The following is a 7,126-nucleotide window of genomic DNA, read 5'->3' as shown; positions in this document are numbered from 1 at the left end:
GAGATCATGACCCGACCCGAAATCGGATGCTTAAATGACCGAGCCACCTAGACTCCCCTAAAAGTCAGTTTCTTGATTTGTCTCTCTCACTCTCTCATATCGTTTTTCCCTTTGCTTGCTTGTTTTGTTTCTTAAATTCCACATATGAGCGAAATCATATGGTATTTGTCTTTTTCTGATTGACTTCTTTCATTCAGCAGAATACTCTCTACCTCCATCCATGTGGTTGCAACCACACATGTTTGCATCTTGACCCTTAAGCTAGGAGTCTGATGTTTAATTCTCGATGACATTTTTCATTGATGTTACTGGGAAAATACAAAAGAAAAAGAAAAAGAGACTGAGGTCCAGTGAAATGGAATGAACTCGGGCTTTGGAGTTTGAGAAATCTGAATTAAAATGACTGATTTTGATAAGAACATTTATCACAGGGGCGCCTGGGTGGCTCAGCCTGTGAAGCATCTGACTCCGGCTCAGGTCACCATCTCCCAGTTCGTGGGTTCGAACCCCTTGTCGGGCTCTGTGCTGACAGCTCGGAGCCTGGAGCCTGCTCCGGATTCTGTGTCGCCCTCTCTCTCTGCCCCTCCCCCGCTCATGCTCTGTCTCTCTAAAAATAAATAAACATTAAAAAAGAAAAGAACATTTATCACAAAGCTTACAAGCTTGTATCATTTACCTGTTGCTAAATGACACCGAATGACACACAACTACAAAAATATCAGCATCATGCAACAATAAGCATTTATTGTTTATCCACTCAAGTTCGCTGAGCTTGGTCGGGCTCATGCTTCTTTGAGTTTACTCTGTTCGGTACATCTCTCATCACGCTCTTCCATGAGCAGCCTACCATGCCCACGACCTTCTCACGGTGATGACAGAGGTACAGGAGAGCAGACGGAAACATGCAAGGCTTCTTGAAGCGTTGGCTCGCCCCTGGCATACCTTCACCTCTTTTAATTAGCCAAAGTCTGGCAGAGGGCACGCCTAGGGACAGATGTAAAGAATATTTGCAGTCTACCATACATACCCCAAACTGGAAACAGCTCAGATGTCAACCAACCTAGTGCGGACGAATAAATCAGGATACAGCCCCCAAATGGAATATACTGTAGGAATAAAGAGGAGGAACGTGCCATGGCTTCACTCAGCAATATGGATGAATCTTATCAGCCTAGTACCAAAGAAAAGGAGAAAACACAAATGAATAAATACAGTACGCACCTATCTTGTAAAGTTCAAAAAGAAGGAAAGCTTGGGGCACTTGGGTGGCTCAGTTGGTTAAGGGTCCAACTTCGGCTCAGGTCACGATCTCATGGTTCGTGAGTTCAAGCCCCGCGTCGGGCTCGGTGCTGACAGCTCAGAGGTTGGAGCCTGCTTCGGGTTCTGGGCCTCCCTCTCTCTCTGCCCCTCTCCCACTTCCTCATTTTTTCTTTCTCTTTCAAAAATGAATAAATTTAAAAAAAAAAGAAGCAAACTCAACTATATCGTTTATAGATACTCACATAGGTGGCAAAAACATAAAACAAAAGAAGAAAATGGTGATTAGAAAAGTCAGAATGGTGGCTAGTCTCTTCTAGGTGTCCTGGTCAGAAAGGAACAAAAGAGGGACGCAGATTTCTCTCTCTTGACCTGGACTGTACTTACGCAGGCAGCTGCTTTGTGATGATTTGTTCAACTGTGCATTTATAGTTAAATTTTTTTTTTTTTCTGTATGACTGTTTTTATTTCCTTGTAGTTGGCTTTTTTAAAGTTCAGTCCTAGCTCAAAATGAAAAACTACGAATTACGGATGAAAACCGTCCACTTTTGCTTCTTTTCAGCGATGGGATGATCTACGCGTCACAACCTCCATTGTCTCTTCGGTGACATCAAGGGAACAACAGTCCCCACTCAGGCCTGTCCTGGGGAGTAGATGAGACAGTGCACAGGAGAGGGTTTTTCCTTCATACTAAATAAATAGTTGCAGAGAAGGAAAATATGTCTTCGACACCAGAAACAGGAGAGGAAGACTCCATCCTGTTCCCTGGAGGTGTTTCTCGCGTGTTCTCATTGCTTGAAGAAGAAAAACACAAAAAGGCAGAGGAGGGACTTACACTCAAGTCTACATGATTCAAGGGGAGGAGCCCCAAGAACCCAGAACCCAGCCCAAGATGAGCCACCAGACAGCGTGGGAGCCCCTGGTACATTTGGGAAGCCCACCTGAATACGGGGTGCTTGAATGATTTCTCAAGCTCACCGTCGCTACTCTTCACGTGTGAAGAAAACGAACTTCTTGGTCCATAATTCCACCGAAGACTCTCGGAGGTGGGGGGGGGGGGGCACTTGACACAGTGCTCCTGCCTGACCGCCAGATGGGTCCTCATGGGAGGTCTGTCCCCCAGAGCAAATGGTTATCTTTAGACCCATCCTTCATTTCCCCTCTTATCAGCAGAGGAATGTGGGGAGGCTGTCCGCATTCGCTGGGTAGGCACTTGGGACTTTGTGAGGGTGAGCGCGTCAGAATGGGGGGCTTGCAGGCCTCCAGCACATTCTCAAGGTAGGTGAGTGAGACCTGCCACGGTGGAATTCTCTGGGCCAGAAGAAAGCGTGAGCCCCTGAGACCGCACAGATACTATTAGAAAGAACTAGGACTTTTGAGGCCTTGCTGTTTGCAAACACGGCCTTAAGAGCTTTACACCAACGACCTCACCAATCCTCAGCCAACACTTTCAGCCAGCAACCAGGTACTATTCTTACCAACCCCCCCCCCACCACCCGCCTTTAACTTAAGAGAAAGTGAGGCAGGGAGAGATGGTATTTGAGCCTGAAGTGACAGGCCAAGTGGGGCAAGATGGCGCTGACAGATGTGCCCGCGTGGTGGGCAAGATGGCGCTGACAGGTGTGCCCGCGTGGTGGGCAAGATGGCGCTGACACGTGTGCCCACGTGGTGGGCAGCCTTGATCTGAGCAGCGCTGAGAGAGGGTAGGGGGCAAAGTGGGTACAGAATGGTGCCTGTGACCAACTTTCCAGACCTTTGCTCAGTGCCTTCGTTCCTTCTCAGACATCACACACACACACACACACACACACACACACACACACTTTCGGATTTAAGTGGAAAACCCATTCCGAAACCAACCACACAGAAGCCGGTCTTTGCTTCCCCACCGTTTCAGATCTTTTGCTCCAACACGTAGGGTCTTGGGCACAGAAACTAGAGAAATCGACAGGCCGCCTTTGCAGCCAGCCAAGGTCACTGTACCGTTTTCTGGCCTCTTTGGGCTCATGAGTTGCATTTCATCTGCTCTGGAAGTTGCCCTTTCTTGCTAGAGAGAGAGTTGTGGCAATAATCACCGAGAACAGGTACAGCCCTCCTGAGCTCCTTTCCCACCCCTCCCCCAGCCCTGCCACAGCTGTGGGGGCCTGGTCCTCTCTACTTTATAGAGAAGGGGAATTCCAAGGAGAACGTCGGGCTGGTTTATTTTTAATTGTTGACCTCCAAGCCCTTCTGTTTGCATCTGTTTATTAAATTGCGAGCTCAGCTGTGAAATGCCCTTTATGATGTTGTTTTATTGGTGGGCCATTCAGGGACCCAGCGCCACACAAACAGGATAAATATTTTTCTTTGCAGCACACACCCCACGTCGGGGTCCACGGAACAAGGGAAGCGAGGATCGTTTGTTTACGAGCTCTGATTCATTCATTACTTGGCGAGGAGCTGTAAAATGTAAATCTCACATTCCGCAGGACAATCCCTGCGCCAGCTTGAGCTCATTTGGAGGTGTGATGTTCCACTCAAAAGGAGGCTGTTAATTTTATTGACCAAATTTGGAAAGTGGGAGCTCCGAAATTAAATAGAGCCTTTGGAAAAGAAATGAACGTTTAGACCTGGAGAGTGGTGGTCACATGGTTTGGGGTTTCTGTCCCCCACCCCCAGCCCCGCCCCCACCCCCGGAAGGAAACTTCAAATACCCATGCTGTTTGCAGAAACCTTGAAATTGCTGCCTGCCTCATCTTCTAGTTTCAAAAGATTTGATCGCTCCGTGATGGGTTTGTCAGTATTAATTATAGCAACCTTTATGGAGCGCTTAGTTCCCTGCTTTAAATATATCATCTTGGGTAATTCACACAGGCACCCTCAGGGGTTTGTGCTGTTGGTGCCCGGGTGATACAGCCTGGAAACCGAAGCTCGGCGTGGAGAAGGCGTTTGCCGTGGGGCCCCCCCGAGCTGAGACTCAGAATCAGATCTGCTCCGGGACTCGGGCGCCGCTCTCCTGCTCTCTGTTTGCCATCTCCGTGTCACTAAAAAGCTGGGTTTCCTGGTGCTTTAGAAACAACCTAAGTTCCCAGCAGTTACTAAGCAGCTACGGGCTGCAAATTCTCTCCGTTTGCTCCATACTCAGAACAAAAAAGCGATCTGACTTGCCCAAAGATGTCAAGAGCCACACGCTATCCTCGCTGCCGGCCTGCCCCCCCAGAGTCAGGCACAGGGTCCAAAAAGAAGAAATGCCTTTAACTCCAAAGGTCACCCTTGGAGTTCCTTGGGCCCCACTGCACTCTTCTCTAAGCCTGGCAGGAAAGGGTAAATTGAAACCGAACGAGCCAGAGTTGTGCACTCAGTCTTAGATGGCAAGGTGCATTCGGGGCTCAACTGGGGTGTTTACCCACAGAATGAGTGGGCCCATGTCAATATTTGGACTTGGAGAAGGCCCAGTTTATAATTGTACAGACTTGCCTCTGAATTGGGCTTTGAAACATCCATTTGCCATGATCCTTCAAGGCCTCATTCTTTTCGTAAGGGGAGGCTATTTAGGGAGATTTTCTTTAGAAAGGTTGCTGGGGGCCGGCAGAGAAAAAGGAAGACAAGTTCAGGATGTGATATGAAAATTCACAATGTGGTTTGTAAAAAAAAAAAAAAAAAAAAAAAATGTAAACCACGCCACAAAAGCTCTCCCATCAAGAGATGTTATTGTTGGTCGAACGGTAGCAACCATCTGGGTCTTCTTTAATGGCTAGGGGCCCTTCTGTGGATGGTACAGATGCTTCTTTTGTGATTGGTGCGATCTTGTAAATAGTTAAAATATTTACCAAGGCACCTCCGAGCTGGAGCTATCCCATTTTATTATTTATACCTTTTCAGAGGGACAAAAATGGAGGTGTCCACTAAACGTGATGGATTAGGTTTATAAACAGCCATTATGGCCGTCAACCATCGAATGTCAGCTTCTCCTTTGTGTCTGTGCATTTCTAAGCTAACCAGTGATCCATGCATAAGATAGGAGGTTAAGAATGCGCGGAGAAAAGGCGTGTTGGCTCCAAGCAAGATGTATCTTCTGCTGATTAGAAATACAGCTGTAGAAAGTGAGGGGGACCCTGGGCAGGAGGCGAGCAAAAAGGGACGTGCGTGTGCACGTGTGTGTGCGTGTGTGTGTATGCGTGTGCGCGCGCGCGCGTGCAGGAAGAAGAAAGGGAGCTGAGAAGTGCCGAAGTCACTGCAACCTGACACGCCGCATTTGGGTTCTCACCATTTGAGACTGGAAACCTGCAAGACCTCTACCTGCCAGCACCCTTCAGCTGTTTCCTTAAGTGACTGCAGCTGGCTTTTGTTTTCCCAAGATAAAAATCAGGAAATGCAAAAATTAAATAGGATTTGAGAAGAAAGAGGATGGGCCCTCCTGGGAAAGAAAGGAAGGAGCGAGCCAGCAGGTACCGAGACTTTGCCGGCAGAGGGAGAGCCCCTCTCGTCTCGTGGTAATTAAGGAAAACAGCTTAAAACGGGGCGGGGGCCGCCTGTGTCACAGATGACCTGTGCCCTGCCTAGACGCTTAACTGGACTGCCTCACCCCCAAAAGTCAGACCAAAACTGCTGGCTACAGTTGGATTTAGGAAAAGGGGATCTTTTTCAGTCAAACTATTCAGAATTGGTAACAGGATACTTTGTCAGTGTAATTAATGGGAGGAAACAAAGTTAACTTTTCTTGCAGGTAAAGGGGGTAAATGCAAATTATATTATTGTTGGCTCGTGATTGCTGCCCGTGTGTTGGGAACAGTTTCTGCCAAAGAGTGGCTTCCATTATATTTTTTACTCTGAAATCCCCGGCTCCTTTAATTTCTCAGAGTTCGTCACCGATTTCCTGCCACGCTACAAACAACGCTGGCAACTTTGTGCCTGGATGGCTGGGAGGGAAGCTTAGAATTAAAAGGCAGAGGAGCTCATGCTTGCTTTAGAAAGGGACAGGCTCCTTGCCGCTGAAACAGCACGGAGCCACTCCAAATGTAGATTAGAAATAGAATTTAGGTACAATACTTCCTAGCCGTCTCCTGTAGGACTTAATTAAGAAATTGTGACCTCAGTTACTGATTTATTTACTTATTCATTCATTTATTGGGGGGAACTTGGATGAGAACTTACTGATGGAACGAATATTAAATTCTATGTCTCCGCGGCTTTGCAAATCAAAGAAAACAACCACTTGGAAAGCAGTAAGAACCTAACGCACTTCCTCCTCAGATGAGTCAGCAAGGGACTACTCCATTCTGAGGGTCCCTCCTTGGGTGTTGTTTTACCACCTCCTAGAGCAGTATCACACACACACACACACACACACACACACACACACACACACACAATTTTCTAAAGAGCTTTCTCACTTAGCCAACCCTACTCACTCACAGGCCCAGTGGATGATGATCTGACTCAGTGGGAAACATCGTCTATAAACCGGACTCTCTTAATAAACCTCCTTTAAGACAGTAATTTTACCACGTCTCATGGATTATAAGTAATACTAATAATTTTTATCAGCCTCCCCTCACATAACACTCACAAAAGCCTAGCCGGGCTCGTCCGGTGGTTCCCTTGGCAAATTCTGAAACACAAATACGCTCCCTCCTGTGTTGGATTCCTCCTCCCCTGAATCTCACCCATTCATGAGTGAATTAGAACTTTCAGTAACTCAGAAAAAAGTTAACAAAGCAAAAAGAACTTGGAATGTTTCAAGCAATTGTCCCAAACGGTTCAACCATTTGGCTAAACATTCTACATGTTTATACAAAAATGAAAGGCATGTATGTTATAAATCACATAGTTCATAGGACCCATCAACACAGCCCAGATGTACAGAAGCCACTAATTGTATCCCTCCCAC

At 47.0% G+C, this 7,126-nt stretch overlaps 1 long non-coding RNA gene across 2 annotated transcripts; it reads right to left on the bottom strand.

Moving 5' to 3' along the window:
* Positions 1-718: 718 nt before the first annotated feature.
* Positions 719-6,913, bottom strand: LOC122208623. Of its 2 annotated transcripts, XR_006197300.1 has the most exons (4): positions 6,806-6,913; positions 1,645-2,051; positions 1,061-1,171; positions 719-984 (listed from the first exon to the last, which is right to left on the bottom strand). It is a non-coding gene; the product is annotated as an uncharacterized LOC122208623 (long non-coding RNA). The 2 variants fall into 2 exon arrangements; XR_006197301.1 differs by lacking the exon at positions 1,645-2,051.
* Between the last annotated feature and the right edge of the window lie 213 nt (positions 6,914-7,126).

This window comes from Panthera leo, chromosome E2, assembly GCF_018350215.1.
Source record: "Panthera leo isolate Ple1 chromosome E2, P.leo_Ple1_pat1.1, whole genome shotgun sequence".
In the NCBI taxonomy this organism is placed as follows: domain Eukaryota; kingdom Metazoa; phylum Chordata; class Mammalia; order Carnivora; family Felidae; genus Panthera; species Panthera leo.
Note: the sequence above shows the minus strand (reverse complement) of the source record. Positions and strands in the feature narration are given on the sequence as shown.